At 40.8% G+C, this 17,737-nt stretch overlaps 1 long non-coding RNA gene across 1 annotated transcript; it reads left to right on the top strand.

Annotated features, from left to right (window-relative positions):
* Positions 1-20: 20 nt before the first annotated feature.
* On the top strand, positions 21-2,648 carry LOC115300029. Its single transcript, XR_003912468.1, has 3 exons — positions 21-566; positions 2,213-2,306; positions 2,408-2,648. It is a non-coding gene; the product is annotated as an uncharacterized LOC115300029 (long non-coding RNA).
* Positions 2,649-17,737: the final 15,089 nt, after the last annotated feature.

Genomic DNA, 17,737 nt, shown 5'->3' with positions numbered 1-17,737 from the left:
GCACTGGCGCCGCGGCACGCTGCGCCCCAAGCCGGCGGCCCCGCCTCCGCCTCTGGCTCCCGCCTTCCCCGCCCCAGGCCGGGCTTCGCTCCTCCCCTCGCGGCCGCCCCCAGCCTGGGCAGGTTCGCTAGGTTCCCACCCCGCCCCTGCGCCGCCGGCGCTGCAGGCTCAGCCGCCTCCCATTGGCTCCTCCGGTTGCTAGGCGATGAACAACCGCGGCCTGCATTGGCCCCCCGAGTCTCCTCCACCCCCTCCAAAAAAACCTAGAGAAAAAGAAAACCTTATCCCTAGAGCCGGAGAGGGATGCGGGCGCAGCTGCGGCTGCGGCACCTGTTACGCCCTGTGATTCACCCGGGCCCTGCTCCCCGCCCCCTCCTTACGCCCGCAGGGCTGGGGCCCCCGGGCTCCGTGGGGGAAGCGGGTCGTGGCTGTTTTAAAGCACGTGTTCCGAACCCCAGTGAACCCCAACACCCACCCTAGAAGCAAAAGTGAAGCATCCCAGAAGAGCCACGTGCGCTGGCAAAAGTGGAGAAATAAACCAAACAACAGCCGGCACCCACAATTAGGTCAGGTCCAAGGGACGGGAGGTTCAAGCTTCTGGAATCGTGGATGCAAACAACCCGACGCGCGGAAAGTTACATGTAAAATTAGGGAAAAGAAACGGACCTGGGCAGAATACAGCGAGAATCCTGGCAAACGACACTCGTGGACCAGAAGTTTATGCAGAAATATCCCACGCCCACTCAGCAAAATATGTTCAGAGAAAATGAATGCCTGTGTTGCTCCCGTAGCCGGGGGGGGGGGGGGGGGGGGGGGGGGGGGGGGGGTCAGACCGGCTCCTCCCCTCTTCCATAGCAGCCTAAAATTCTCCAGGGAGGAAGAGGGGCCAGGGAAAGGAAAGAGATCAGATGGTGAAGTCTCAGGCATAGGAGCCGAGTTAAAAACACAAAGATGTGCTTTGATAGATTTTGTTTTTAGTGAAGCCAATGGATTTACTCAAGAGGGGAGAAACTGGCTTGGTATTTTAAGGAGGCTCCTAAGAGCTCTTGGAAAACTAAATAATTGAGACAAAAACAAATATTAACCCTGAAGAACAAGGGAGGGAGTAGTGCTCCACCTCTCCCACCCCCAGTTTACACGCTCAGATCCCCAATCCTTGATGAAAGTTCAAGGCGAGAAAGTGAGCACGCCATGGTGACAGCTTCAGAGTTCAATGAAATCTTCTTTGCTTTTGGCCTAAGCCATCGGGAGGCTGGCTAGATGCTGTAAAGCATAGGTGAATGACAGCCAAATAGCCTGTTAGGGGCCATCATTTCACGCACGCTCTTAGCGCACGGCTGGTGGGGACGAAGAAACCAATTATTACCAATGATTACCTATCTATCTCCCTCACCCAGGCTACCAATGGGGGCGCGAGGGGATTAGTCCTGCTCCCAAGACCGGTTTTGAAATTTCAACTGTCCACTCCCCCAAATCCCACACCCCTTCCCATTTTAAGAAGCAACTTAATTTGACAGATTTCCCCTTGAAACAGCAAGGATTCATTTTGGCCATTTCCCTTCACAATCAAAAAGGGAGTGCTCACCCTTCAACAGGTATTAAGAGTTGTGCTCAAGCAATTCAAGAAGCAGCCTCTGGCACACTCTGTTGTGACCTATTCACTAACAGACTTGGATTCTAAGAAAAGAAGGCTTGGGTCAAGCTGAGGTCTGAAAATTCAGAAATGCCCCCACCCCCAAAGATGAATCAGGGCAGTCTGAATAAAACAGTGGACTTCAATTGTTTTTGTTTCAGGAATCTCTTTCCATTCCTGAAAATGATAGAGGGGCTCCAAGAGCTTTTGTTTGTGTGGGTTATATCTCTTGATACTTACCATACTGGAAATTAAAACAGAACTTTAAAATGTTTATTTAAAAAAATAAAAAGTACATCTTAACATACACAGTACATTTTAATGGAAAATAAGTATATATCCCCCCAGTATTGTAAAGAGTTATATTAATTTAAAAAATTGCAGATATCTACCCTAATGGAAGACAGTTTGATTATTATATCTGCTGAATTCAATCTGTTGCCCTATTTCAGGCTCCCTCCACTACACACTCATGAGAGAGTGATAGTAAAAAGGGCAAATAACATTTAGTATTATAATTAAAATTGATTTGACTGCATATTTCCTGAAAGGGTCTTGGGGATCCCGCCCTCACTCCAGGGTTCCTAAGATTTGAGAACTGATCTAAACCTGTCTTGATACTCTGTACCCCTTTGTTAACTGGATTAGGACCTGAGCATGTGACCTAATTCTGGTGAGTAATAATGTGAAGTAAGGGGGTGTGGGGCTTTGGAGGAAGAGTTTAATCCCTGAGAACCCATAAGAAGTCTTTGCCTTACCTCTTGTCTTGGCCAGCTTCCAGTGAGCAAGACCTGTTTGTTTGTACCTGCCGTACATCCCCCAATAGTGAAAGAAAAGCAAGAAAAATACAGGAAAAGCAACCCAGAACCCAGACATCACTGAGTAGGGCTCTGCCTACCTGCAGAATGCTCACATGCTTGTTCACTGATGTATCACCAACGCCTGAAAGGCTGCGTGGTACTTAGTGATTTGTGCTCAATATTTATTTGGTGAATAAACAAACATAACTTCAAAAGAGTGTTTTTCATTTCAGAGTAATTACTTCAGCAGACTGTATACATGACCTGTTCCATTGAGGCTGCTCAAAAGGTATCACATCAGTAGGCACCGAATTTGTTGAAAATAATTTTTTTGAGACTGAATCTGATTTTTGGAATGATCCAAAAGTTATTCGGAGCCAAATCTGATGAACACATTCTGGAGCCATGCTAAAATGCCAAAACTGTGTTTTCCAACGAAGTTGGTACATTTGGGTAGATAAAGGTCAAAAAACAAGATGTGTTTGATTTTCTAAGACAGCCAGTAAACTGACTCTGAACAAACTTTCAAAGAAGAGTTCTAAAAATGGGAACCAATAACAAGTTTGAGAATATATATATATATATTTAAAACTATGTGTTTGTGTATATGTGTGAATGAATCTCTTCCAAGATGTCTGCAGACTACAGACATTACCCCTACCACATGCCCCTACTACATCAGAGTTTTCAAAAAATGAAAATCAGATCCTTTCTGTCCCCCACCCCCAATTAAGAACGTTTAATGGCCTCTTGTTGTATTTAGCATGAAATGAACCTCCTAACCAATTATGCACACAGGATCTGGCCCCCATCCCTCTCTTGGTAGTCTCACTTTAGCACACAAAATCCCAGCCACAGTGATAGCCTTCATGGCACTCTGTCCCTTCAAACTGCCACTCAGTCTTCTTCCCACAAGGGTTTAAACGCTGATTCTTTTTCATCATTCAGACCCCATTTTCAAATATAAAGTAATTTCTCCCAGCTTCATTCCATTTGTTTACTTGTGTCCTTGCTTATGGTCTGTTTCCTCCTCCCACTGGAATGGAAGCCTCATGAAGACAGTGACCTTGGTTGTGCTTGCCTTTGCAGCCCCTCCATGCCTGCAATGGAGGGTTGCTAACCCAGCTATTAACGGTGGTACTGGGAGGGAGATAGAAGAGCAGTAACATTTGCTTTACATTTTATTAGCTTCTGTTACACATGAACTTTTACAAGTATGCATTATTGTAACTTTAAAATATTTTCATTTTGCTGAAATAAATAGGCTCTGACTTTAGTGTATGTATACATTAACAATCCACTGCCTATTTACTTATATGCATGCCTTAGAAACCAACGTTTCAAATACCACGGCAAACATTCAGGCCACGCAGCCTCTACTAATGTGTATATTCAAATTTGGATAATAATGGACCAACTTATAAGGGCTTTCTGTTGCAAGTCACACCATCTGGCTTATTTCAATAACAGCAACCATTTCTGGACCTAGAGGAAAATATTTCTTGTCAGAGCCTGTAGGCTGTAACAGATGAGAAGATGGGCTGAGTCACTTCTCCTTAATGGCTACACTTTTATTATTTCTGTGTTCTGGCCAAGACCGTCTGTCCAGGGGTGGCAGGGTGGATAAACAAAGTCTTACTGGATATTGTGCTAGGAACTCTCTTATTCATGGCCTCATTTTATTTTCAAGATCAACATAAGGCTGTTTGTAATTAACTGCAAAATAATATAGGACAGATTCCAAGGCCCAAAAGACTTCAGAGTCCTCCTTGTGGGCTGAGCGGTCTGGGAGTACTCCATAGAGGAGAGAGAACTGGAGTAAGGCCTTGAGGCAATCTTTACCCCTCAAGCCTGGTAAAAAGCCGAGACTAGCCACCAGCTCTGCTTTCTGACTTCTAAAAAATGGCCTTGTACTTGGCTGAATTTGGCTCCCCTAGCTATCTGACTGACTCTCTAGATCATGCCACATTTCCAAAGATGATTCATTTCTGGCCAATCCCTTTGGATTTTGGCCACTTGTAGTCTGGCTTGAAATGATAGTCCCGTGTCCCTTATAAAGTGTTGGCTGAGTCTGCAGGAAAACAGACCCTACTGTGGTGCCCTTTTCCTTTCATCTCCACTCAGGTGGAAATCTTCAGAAAAGAAAACCGTCCCTTCACATTACCTGTCCCACCCCACCTTGCCACAAACACACAGAGCAGCACACAATTGCCTGATTGCCTGACAATCTTCTAGGTATTCCATTCTGAGTGCCTTAGATTTTTGTCTGGTTTGCTGAGTGTTTCACTCTAGTATTTTTTTTTAATGTTCCTTTTTTTTTTATATATAGCTTATTTATTTATTTGGGGAGTGAGAGCACAAGCAGGGGAGGGACCGAATGAGAGGGAGAGAGAGAATCTTGAGCAGGCTTCTCACTGTCAGTGCAGAGCCCAACATGGGGCTCAGTCTCACGACCCGTGAGACCATGACCTGAGCTGAAATCAAGTCTGACACTGAACCGACTGGGTCACCCAGGTACCCCTAGTATTTTTTTCTGAAAGGGTTCTTTTTGAGTAAAAATGCCTCATGAATTTATTAAGCTCTAACATGTTGGTTTCCAACTCTCCATTTGACCCTAAATTGACTTGTTAGTTTAAAAATATGCCATGCAAAACTTGATTATGCATAAGTCACTCAAGCAATTATAAGATATTATCATAGAAAGGTAGTAAGATATCAACCAGAGTAGTTCTCAAAACCTGTATTTCTAGGAGAGAAACATACCTCCTTTAGTAAATGCAATGAACACACATGTCACACACACACACACACACACACACACACACACACTGGGCAAGCATTTTGAGCATTTTGAGCATTAATAGGGACTGTCTTGAATTCTGATATAAAATATTTGGATCATATTGACATAATCATTGACACAGGATCTAGTCCTACTAAGTATAATGATTTTTATATTTTTACTGAAAACATATATATAAAAAGGAATATTACTTGGCTACAAAAAGAATGAAATCTTGAAACAACATGGATGGGTCTAGAGAGTATAATGCTAAGGGAAATAAATCAGTCAGAGAAAGACAAATACTATATGAATTCACTTTTATGTGGAATTTAAAAAAACAAAACAAAGAAAAAAAGAGATATACCAAAAAACAAACTCTTAACTATAGAAGACAAACTGATGGTTACCAGAGGGGGGGGGGATGGGTAAAATAGGTGAAGGGGATTAAGAGTACACTTACTGTGATGAGCGCTGAGTATAGAATGGTGTAGACTTGTTGAATTGCTGTATTGTACCCCTGAAGCTAATATAACACTGTATGTTAACTGTATTGGGATTTAAAAAATAGTAACAAAATTTAAAAAATAAAACTAATCAATCATCCATATCTCCTGTTGGGTCTCTCCTTCAGCCATCTGTGTTTACTCATGCCTTCCACCACCCCGCCCCTCCAGTAGATATACACACTCATGGAAAGCTAATCTTGCTACTGTGGTGACTTCTAAGACTTTCTCAGAGCAATTTGGCTCATTCTACTCTTCTAAACTTGCAAATTTAAACCCAGAGCACTGATCAGCCATAAAAACACCCTCCAAGGAAGTGTGGGGGGGGAGGGGGACTATAAAAGACCCTAAATGCTTTTTAGTTATACTGAAACTTATTTAAAAACCACAGAGCACAAAAATCCAGCATTAACTTGAACAGTTCTTATTTAATTCTGCACCAACACAACCTTTTATTTCACATTGTCCTCTTCTCCCTCCTCTGACTTGAAATTTTCCTAATGGCTCAGTCAATATTTATTGAATGATTACCATGTACCAAGCATCGAGGTCCCTGCTTACAACAGGAACTCAGAATCTCCCAGGCACGCATGACAATGACAGTCCTGTAGGGAAGAAGTAGGGTGTAATCAGACATTCTGGGCCGAAATACTGCCCAGCCACCTGAGTTCATGTTGACATATGCTCCCAAACCGACCTTAGGCTTCCTTCCCTGGACATTCAGTTTAGTAAACAATAAACACTTTGTGGTCTAAGTCACTACTGGTTAGGGTGTTTGTTCCTTGCAGCCCAAAGCATCCTGATGGTACTCTCATAAAGTAATCTGAGGGTATGATATTTCATTTTATTGGTACAAATGTACTCAAGTGTCACAAGTAGAAATAGTCAAGTGAGCAAAAATCAGTGAATTGTTTACAAAGGACTGATTGAGTAGAATAATAAGAAGCAGAAAAAATGTGGAACTGTTTCTATAATTCGAATTATAGTATATATCTAGGATAGTGACATCTTTCTACATTATATTTTCTTATTTACTTAGGCCAGAAAATGATAACATATTGATAAATATAACTTTTTACAAAAGTATTTGTTGTTCTGAAATTTTTAGGCCACAACACTATGGTTTTTTTTTCCTAGTACTTGTTTTACATTACAGATATTTTCCAGGAAGTCATGTGTAAATAATGTATTTAGAAATCAAATTTTATTCTAAAGCTCCTAGTGAAACTAGGTCTTTCAAAGAAAATTATGATAAATCTTTTTGTATGACAAATTACATCTTCATAGAACAAGTAGTCTCTTTATCATTTATCCATTTTTTAAGATAATATTTTAAATATGTTGGATACACTTAGGGGCGCCTGGGTGGCTCAGTCGGTTAAGCCTCAGACTTCGCTCAGGTCAGATCTCATGTTCGTGGGTTCGAGCCCCGCGTCAGGCTCTGTGCTGACAGCTAGCTCAGAGCCTGGAGCCTGTTTCAGATCCTGTGTCTCCCTCTCTCTCGGACCCTCCCCCTCTCATGCTCTGTCTCTTCTGTATCAAAAATAAATAAAGCAATAAAAAAAAATTTTTAAAAATTTTGTTGGATACACTTAGAAGGGTTTTATCTATCATCATTTAAAAACCCAGACTTTTGGTTCTGATTTTTTACTTTGCTTATCTATTTGGAGTGTCATTGTAACTACTGTATTGTAAATGATGGAAAATAATTGCATATGTTAAAAAAAAGTAGTGTTATATTCTAAAAAAAAAAAATAAAGTTACCATAAAAACCCAGACTTTTGTACAACTATTTTATTTATTTATTTATTTAAAAATATTTATTTTGAGAAAGAGAGAATGATCAGGGGAGGGGCAGAGAGAGAGGGAGAGACAATCCCAATCACGCTCCATGCTGTCAGTGCAGAGCCCAACACAGGGCTCAATCTCATGGACAATGAGATAATGACCTGAGCTGAAACCAAAAGTCAGATACTTGACCACCCCAGGGCCCCTCTATAACTATTTTATTGAAGAGTCTTCTCTAATATGAATCAGATTACAGAATGCTAAGGTGTTGAAATGAACAAAACAGTTCATATCTTTTTATTCTACAACTAGCATTTCATCTTATATTACTTTTAAGTTTCCTTTTGATTTCATTATTTATATTTTCTAGCCAACATTTCTTTTCCTACATTCTTAAAGAAGAAATTTGGAGGCTTGCTTCCTGATGGATTTTATTTCTTGCTTTATAAACCTCTATCAATGATGTCATCGAATAATTGCTCAAGTTGAAATGTAATGGAAGAGAATCCTCTCTATCCTGGGTAAACAGCCCACATAAAATTTCAGATTTGAAAAACTTTAATATCGATTAAAGTATGATACTGATTTAAAGTAACAGCTTAAGACTGAAAATCATATGTGAATCTGCCTGTCCCTTTAAAAAGAAAAGCAATTGCATTTTGGTTGCTGAGCTCTCTTGGATTTATTTTATCTTAGCAGCTGTTCCTGAAGTTGATGTTATTCAAATGAGGGGTTTCAAGCTCTTTGTTGTGTTTTTCAACTTATGGTATATGCTATCAAACATAAAACCTAAATTTAGAACGGGGTCGGGGGGGGCAATTGGAAATACTAGAGAAATAAAATAATATTGAAAAACTCTCTAATTTTTATTTAACAAAGACAAAACTGATGAACATGATCTGTCTGAGGCCCCAGTAACAGTAGCAAACCCACCAAACCTCTAAGTACCAAAAGTTGGATGATATATTTAGTAATAAGTATATGCGTAGGGGGGAGGGGTGGCATTCTAGAGGGAAATGGTGGAAATCTTCTGTGGTTACAGAGATGAGGAGAGAACATATCAAACACTTTTCAGTCCTGGAACTACATGCTGGAAATAAGCACATTATAAACTTTGCCTAACATAGGTCATTCTTTGATCTAGGAAGAATAATAACTCATACACTTTCTATTTCACTTATTTTTGGTGTACTTGTGTTTCAAAAGGCAGCAAAGCCTGATTGTTAAGAGTGCAAACCCTGAGCAAAAATATACACTTTGCTCGGCCACTATTTGCTGTGGAAACCTTAGTTTTCATTTAATTTACAAATTAAAGCAGTTCATTTCAGTCATAGCAAAGTATATATCAAATTTTTAACTTATTTAGGAGTTCTCATCCTCATGGGTATGTAAGATTTAATAATTTCCTAGTATTAATGTTAATGATCTATTGAATGATTCCTACTTGTTAAGCATTGTCCTCAGTGCCTCACGTATGAATGTATTTCATACTCATAACAACCCTGTGAGGTAGGCATCATTATTGCCTTCGTTTCCAGATTAGGAATTGAGCAGGGAGAGGCTAAATAATCTGCCCAGAATCACACAGCAAGTAAATCTCAGAGCTAGGGTTCACAAGGTCCTTCTCTTAACCACCATGTCAATACCAACCTGCTTAGGCCTGTCCTTATTTCTGTTGCTCTCCAGTCACTTTTGTTCAAATGCCTGCTAATTAGTGAAGAGTAATTCTTTTATTTAAAATGTGTTAATGTTTATTCATTTTTTGAGAGAGACAGAGTGTGAGCGGGGGAGGAGCAGAGAGACAGGAAGACCCAGAATCCGAAGCAGGCTCCAGGCTCTGACCTGTCAGCACATACCCCGATGCGGGGCTCAAACTCATGAATCACGAGATCATGACCTGAGCTGACGTCAGATGCTTAACCGACCGAGCCACCCAGGTGCCCCAGGAGTAATTTTTAAAGATAACCACCCTCTGCCTATGGACGTGAAGACTCTCCCCGTGGTACAGAGCATGGACAGTTTGAAGGGAATCAATTCCACACCCTCCATTTCCACACTTTCTTCAAACCTATCTGCCTGAGAACGGGCTTGTGGTCTCTTTTCCACCCCCTTCCCCACAACTAATTGCCATCTTTCCACTTAACAAAAGAAAGTCATTCTCATATACTCCACTTCTTCCTATGGTGCACTGACACCACAAAACAGAAAATCAGAAGCCTGTGTTAGTGTTGAGAAAAAGGGACTGTGATGAATAGAACTCTTGCCTGATAGAGCATTACAAGTAATTCTAATGATAGATTATCACGTGACTCTTGGCATATGATTGAGAATTCAAAAAACACTGCTACAGCAAATTCCTCCCATTTTCATCTACTCATTTCTGTGGACAAAGTACCTCAGCATTTCTATCTATATAGTGTCAAATGCATTGAATAGAATTGGAGTAGAACCCAAAAGTACAAGCAGAATATAAATAATATTCATTCACAAATCCACAGGAAAAGAAAAAAAACACTTCCCTTTCATTAACACATGCCTTTCCAATAAAATCTCAGTTTTTTGTTTTAAGGTAGTTACCAATTTGTAATATAGTCACTGTTTGAGCAGTTCACTAGTTGTATACTACTAAGAATTGCAATGAAAACTCCATCCAGAGACATTTTTTTCCAGAGACATTTTTAACACCTAGAACCTAGAGAGTCACTGGAAGTACAATTATGTAAATGTGTAGTTAAAATGTCTATTATAAAGAATGATGGAATGATCAATAAAAATTTTTTCACATATGAAAATACATAATAAGATACCATTCTGTGGGGAAAATGGAGTGAAAATATGAGTTCAAGAATAAAAAGGAAAAATGTAAATGAATAATATTGGGTAACAAATTACTGTGGGATTTAAATTCTTCGGGATACCTTTAAAAAGTCCTAACAACTTCATTTTAAAATATCATGAATTGTATTACACTGGAAATTTGCAAATTCATGATAAAAAATTATTGATGGCAGCATAATAATGTGGGAGGGAGGGGGCCTCGGTGGCTCAGTCGGTTATGCATCCAGCTCTTGATTTCAGCTCAGGTCATGAGCAGTTGGTGAATTCACATTGGACTCTGCACTGACAGTGTGGAGCCTGCTTGGGATTCTCTCTAAACAAACAAACAACAAACAAACTTTATTTAAAAAGTGTAGGAGGGTGGGGCACCGGATGGCTCAGTTGGTTGAGCATCTGACTTCAGCTCAGGTCATGGTCTCACAGTCTGTGGGTTCAAGCCCCACGTCGGGCTCTGTGCTGACAGCTCAGAGCCTGGAGCCTGCTTCAGATTCTGTGTCGCCCTCTCTCTCTGCCCCTCCCCTGCTCCCACTCTGTCTCTCAAAATAAAATAATAAAAGCATAAAGAAAATTTTTTTTAAAAGTGTGGGAGGGATACAAGTTTTCTAAAATTCTTTCAGGGAGGTGTATGAGCAAAACATTTCAAGACCACCAATCTGGAAGCCCAGAAGATCTCCCTAGGGTACTTAAAATCTGATCCAGGTACTCATTAAGAATACCACTTTACACATAAAAACATTACTGCTATGTAAAATGAAATGCCCTTGGTCACTGGCCTTATGCCCTGGACATTCAGCAAATAAATGTTAACAAATGAGAACTGAAGAGACCATTTTTAGATGATGTGGGCACCTTTTCCTATGCCCTTCCTTCATCTCTAAGGATACTGTGTATAGCTATGCCTACCACACTATGTGTTTGAAGAAAACATAACATAAAACACAACTTTTAGGAGCACATTTAAGATAAAGAAATGTGCCACAAGATTCTCCTGTGAGCTCTCTTTTAATATAAGCCAGGTCTATGAGCTACTTAGGTTATAGGATTTTTTTTTTAATTTTTAAATGTTTATTTATTTTTATTTTTTAAATATTTTTAATGTTTATGTTTATTTACTTTTGAGAGAGAGAGAGAGAGAGAGAGAGAGAGAGAGCGAGAGCGAGCAGGGCACAAGCTGGGTTGGGGCAGAGAGAGAGAGAGACACAGGATCTGAAGCAAGCTCTGAGCTGTCAGCACAGAGCCCAATGCGGGGCTCAAACTCACAAACTGTGATATCATAATCTGAGCTGAAGTGGGACACTCAACCAATTTAGCCACCCAGGCACCCTGATGTTTATTTATTTTTGAGAGAGAGAGTGCGCAATAGGGGAGGGGTAGAGAGAGAGCGAGACACAGAATCTGAAGGAGGTTCGTCTCTGAGCTGCCAGCACAGAACCCAATGCGGGGCTTGAACCCACAAACCTCAAGATCATGACCTTAGCTGAAGTCAGAAGCCTAACCGATTGAGTCACCCAGGCACCCCATGTTATATAATTTCTAAAGCCAAATTTAGGACTCATGCTCTGATACATAAAAGTGTCCTTTGGAGATTAAACTGGTAATTTACTGAAAATCAGAAATTTCTTGAAAATCCAGGGCTTCAGGTCAAATAAGTAGATACAATTCACACTGTGTTCGCTATCTTAAAGTGAAAATATTATAATTTATTCTAGTGCCAAAATTAGACCCCAGAAAGCTTGGATTCTCATTTTATTCTGCTATCAATCTGTAAGAAATAACTTCTCTAGACCTCATTTCATCATTTGTAAAATAACCAGGATTATTTCCATATCTTTGGTTTCCCTTATACACACAAGTTCTAATTGCTCATATATTTAACAAATGTTTACTGAGCACCTGCTATGTACAAGAACTGTGCAAGGTGCCAGAGATTCAAAAGAGAGTCAGACCAAGTCCCTTTTCTCCAGGAGCTTCTAGGTTCTCCTAGTGCTAAGACTACTTAATTTTTGGCAGATAATTACAATATAGAATGATAAACACTGTGCTAGGGGAATATGGAAAGCATGGTGATAGCTTAATGGAGGAAGTATCACATTAGGGAAGAGTTCACAGAGGAGGAAACACATGTATCTTTTTTTGGTCCATTTGATGCTTTAACCGTTTTTTTTTTTTTTAATTGTATTACTTTTAAAGATGCAATACATTCATATAGTATGAAATCCAAAATGTACAGAAGTAAATGCTAGGAAAGGTTTCCCTTCTACCCTCCATCCCCACCCTACCAGACTGCACACTTTCCCCTCTCAGAACAACCAGGGTTGCCATTTTTCTTGTACATTCTTTCAAAGACTTGAATTCTATCTTAAAAGAATGAATATAAGGTAATCAAATGAAAAAGGGGGACTGAGCACTGCAGACAAAGGGAGCAGCCAGCCTGTGGGAGAGTTGGGAGCCATGAAGTCTGGACAGAGTAGGAGAGAATGAGGGTCAGCTTTTTGAGAGGCATCCCCATGGTAAGAAGTTTGGATCTTATCTTGAAGCATTTAGAATGGCCCTCAGTGATTTAGAGCAGAGAAGATACCTGATTGAGTGGGTGACTTATAGGGGATCCTGGGTGGCTCCGTCAGTCAGGCGTCTGACTCTTGGTTTTGATTCAGGTCATGATCTCACTGTTGGTGAGATCGAGCTGTCAGCACAGAACTTTCTTGGGATATTCTCTCTCTCTCTCTCTGCTCCCAACAGTAAATAAATAAATAAATAAATAAATAAATAAATAAATAAATAACAAAAAAAATAAATCAATGACTTAGAGCACTCTGGAAGAAATATGGGGAATGGATTAGAGAAAAGCAAGATCACTGAGAGGGACCCATTGGGGACAACTGTAATAACCCAGGGAAGGAGTAATGAGGACCTACATCAGGACAGAATTAGTGGGGATTGGAAGGGAGGCAACTTGAGCTGTTAAGGAAGAAGGATGAACAGCATTATCGAATCAATTGGAATCCAATGAATTGAATTCTTGTTCCTTCCTCATCTAAGAATTGCCTGAGTCAAGTTCCAAGAATAATTAGAATTAATTATCCCCTCCCTTTAAGCTGCCACCAGGGCACCCTGTCTTGTCTAGATGCTTATCTCCGTGAACTCAAGATGCCTAAGCTTCCCAGGTCAAATTCATCACTCAAATTCTAATCCCCACATGGCTCTGTCATCAGAAAGTCCCCTATATCCACATTCTTCGCTGACCAGTCTCCTCACCTCCTGGCTCTAGGGGAAACCTGGCTTTTCCCTGAGGACACTGAATTCCCTGCAGCACTCACCAGTGGCAGCCCTTTCTCTCACATGTCATGTACCACAGGGCCAGTCTTCTAGCTTCTCTCTGCCACTTCTGAAATTCTTTTTAAATGTTTTATTTTATTTTTGAGAGAGAGACAGCATGAGCAGGGAAGGGTCAAAGAGAGACACACACAGAATCTGAAGACAGGCTCCAGGCTCTGAGCTAGCTGTCAGCACAGAGCCCAAACCCACGAACTGTGAGATCATGACCTGAGCTGAAGTCGGACGCTTGACCCACTGAGCCACCCAGGCGCCCCATCTCCCTACCACTTCAAAACCATGTCCCTTTCTTGCTCTCCCACACCAGCTGCTTTGAAGCTGATGTCCTCATTTATCTCAGTTGCAAGCATATTACTTCTATACTTCAGCACATGCCTCTTCATACCTCAGCTCAACAAATTCTTCTCCACTAGGCACTCTGGTCATTAACCCTACCGCCCTTTCACTCTGTTTATCTCCACTCATCAGACCTTCGTTCCCTCCCGACCTAGCTTAGAGTCCATGGTCTTGCATTCTTTAAATATACACTCCCCTCTCTTGGCCCTTTATTGTTTCTATTACATTGTCCCAAAAAGAGGTTTGTCTGCATTCTTTGTCTCCTTCTCTCACCTCTTCCTCCTCTTGACCTCAGACCATCAAGTAGGGATCATAGATGCAGGTAGCTCTTGGGTGACATCTGGCTGCTTGTCACCAAAGAGAGGTGAGAATGGTATCTATTCCAGAAAGTGCTGGGAAGAGGTTTTGATGGTGTCAGCTTAGGTGATGTGCCCGCCTTGGACCAATTACTGTATCTTAAGGAATGTGGTCAGCTAGTCCAGCCTGGATCACCAACTAAAATCCTCTGCAAGGCAGTGGTGCCACAATTAGCAGTCCCACCAGATCCACGTGGAGTAAAGGAGGAGCAGCGAAAAGGCTGATGCTGTTACCAAAGAAAAAGAGATGAAGGATAAATGAAAACAGATACCTATCATATAGTTCTTAAGGTAGAACCTGGAAAAGTGGGTGGCAGACAAATTATAGAAGACATGACTGCAGTATAGTTAGATTACAGATGTATTCCATAACCAAAGTAGGGTCTGAAATAAATTTCAATGCCTCATCCAATAATTGATGAAGTATAAGATATAAATAATGAAAAAGAAAATATTATGAAATAATATTAAGCAAGGGTCCTCTAAAGTAAAATCTAGAAAAAGACAACAGGAATCTAATTTATATGTTGCAAATCAGCAGCACAGGAAACACATATCCAAATCTGAGCAATACAATTAATAGCCTTCATTTTTCATTTGCATGAGAAATAACACTTTAAATTTAACTCACTTTCTGCAAAACTAGGATAGGCAATAAAAAAACATGAATACATTCTGAAATATTCAAATGAATATAGTCTTAAGGAACAAAAAGAAGCAGGGGTGCCTGGCTGGTTCAGTCGGTAGAGCATGGAACTCTTTTTTTTTTATTATTATTTTTTAAACGTTTATTCATTTTTGAGACAGAGAGAGAGAGCATGAGTTGGGGAGGGGCAGACAGAGAGGGAGACACAGAACCCGAAGCAGGCTCCAGGCTCTGAGCTGACAGCACCGAGCTGGATGAGTGGCTCAAACTCACAAACTGTGAGATCATGACCTGAGTCAAAGTTGGACGCATAACCGACTGAGCCAATCAGGCTCCCCCACACAACATTTAATCTTGGGGTTGTAAGTAGAAGCCCGATGTTGGGTGTAGAGATTACTTTTTTAAAAAAGAAACAAACAAATAAACATTTGAAATTTTAGTTGTACAGAAATTTTTGTTATATGATTTGTTTAGTATAAGAATAATTTCTTGAAATGAAACATCCTCTCTTTTAAACTATACAAAACAAACAAAATAAAACAGGAAAACCCCTAAACCCTGCTGAAGGTTTTGAGATGCTAAAGTTCTAAAGTTCTCAGAACTGCTGTTCGCATTTATACAATATGATGAACTATTTATAATCCCAGCATTTTCAGAATTCAGCATCTTTAAATGTTGCTACCTGATTTACAAGCCAAGGGATTTAAGCTAGAACTGCAAGCAATATGGATAGAATAGTCAAACCCAGACCAGATGGCTCTTTAATGCTTTTTAAGTAGGTTGGTGGTAGCATGGTGTTATCTGAGGACCCAAAAAAAGCACTTCAAAAATATCTCCCTTATCCAAGTCTTGGTGGCTGAATCTCCACCTTTAGCAATTGGGGAAGGTAGAAGACATATGTTGCTTTTGCCTGCCCAGCATCTATTTCTTTTTCTGGTAACAAGATCCTGTTTTTCTTAGGAAAGCACTCCTCTCTAGGTCTCCTTGAAGCAGTTATGGGGTATTGATTCTGACCCTAAATTTGGAGGTGAGCATGAGACCTGGTCTTGACTGAGTAGAGTACTACACCCTCTGGCCATATCAGTTGGTTAAGGGAAAGGTACAGAACCCAGTGAGATCCATTCACGGGATTTCCTACGGAAGGCCTGAGAAAGGGGCAGTACTCCTTCCCCTGGGAAGCTAGCACTGGAGAGTGCTGTATGCCTGGGGCCATTACCCCTTCTTTTCCGTACCGCCCCCCCTCCCACTGCCCCCCACCTCTCACTTAGGTCAGCCACTATGGTGCTGAGATTGGGGAGTGCCTTTGTACATTCCTGCCCAGGCCTTCAGAGCCAAGCAACACTTCCACTTGTTAACATTTTCTAGCTTTTAGAGATACCCTAGCATAATTCATTGATATCTATAAAGCACAGACTCCCATGTTTCCCAGACAAATGCCAGAAGACATGTTCTAGAAGATCCACGTTACCCTATGTAAATGCATGGCATTAATATTTCTGTTAATACACAGGGTTTGGAAAAAGAGAAATCTCTACTTGTAAGGAATCACTTGAAATTTTTTTATTTGGCCTCTTGGAAAAAAGCCAAATGGACATTCAAGTTTTCTAATTATAAATATAGAATATAAATATTGAATTTACTCTGTATGTAGTAAGGATGTCCTATGTATTGTAAAGATCTTAGAGTGCTGTAGTCAATGAGGACCTCTAAAATCAATCTTACTCTTTTTCCTTGCTTGGAAGTCTTCCATGGCGACAAAAAAAATGTCAACCATGAAGACAAAGGCATGGTGAGGTTATTTTTCTGAATGTTTCACTTCTCCCTCATTTCCAAATCTGGCAAGGTTCCAGAAAAAAGCATCTACAGTGGGAGGAGGTGGGTTAGAAATAGTTCCATCTTATAAATACTTAGAAGTTAACTGACCTGAGTTTGGATACATGCTTCACTACTTCTGTTCCTAACCTTCCTCCAAAATCACTTACTGTCTGCCTACAGTGAGACAGAGGGACACTGTGTGACAATGTCCTAGACATCAGGGATATAGCAACCAAAAAGAGCCAGATAAAGACACTTCTCTCATGGAGCTTATATCGGCTATTGGCTGAGACAAAACAAAAACAAACAAATTAGTTAAGACAATACCACCAAGGATGTGACAGAGAGTGACAGGCAGGCAGGATGCCTTGGGGGGGTGGGGGTGGGGATTCTAAAATCTTAGGGCAGGTACTCCAGGCAGAGGCAACAAGTGCAAAAGCTCTAAAGCCAGAACAGCTTGGTGTATATGTATGTATTAGTATATAAAGTATGTATTAGTTTTCTATTGCTGCTGTAACAAATTCCTAGAATCTTAGTGACTTAAAACAATAAACATTTATTATCTTACAGTTGTGAAGTTCAGAAATCCAACATGGGTTCAGGGGGCTGAAATCAAGGTGTCAAAAGGGCCACACTTCCTCCATAAACTTTAGTGAGAACCTGTGCCCTTGCCTTTAGTAGCTTCCAGAGGCCGCTGGCACGTCTTAGCTTGTGGCTCCCTGTTCTACCTTCAAAGCCAGCAGCCTAGCATCTTTAAATTCCTCCATGTTCTCCCTCTGTCTCCCACCCCACCCCTGCCACCTTCTTTTCCTTATAAGAACCTTTTTGACTACGTTGGGACCACTCAGATAATCCATTAATGGTCAAAAGGCCATTTCCCATCTCAAGTTCATTAATTTAATCA

This window comes from Suricata suricatta, chromosome 8 (assembly GCF_006229205.1).
Source record: "Suricata suricatta isolate VVHF042 chromosome 8, meerkat_22Aug2017_6uvM2_HiC, whole genome shotgun sequence".
Taxonomy (NCBI): Eukaryota; Metazoa; Chordata; class Mammalia; order Carnivora; family Herpestidae; genus Suricata; species Suricata suricatta.
This window is presented reverse-complemented; position numbering and strand designations above follow the sequence as displayed.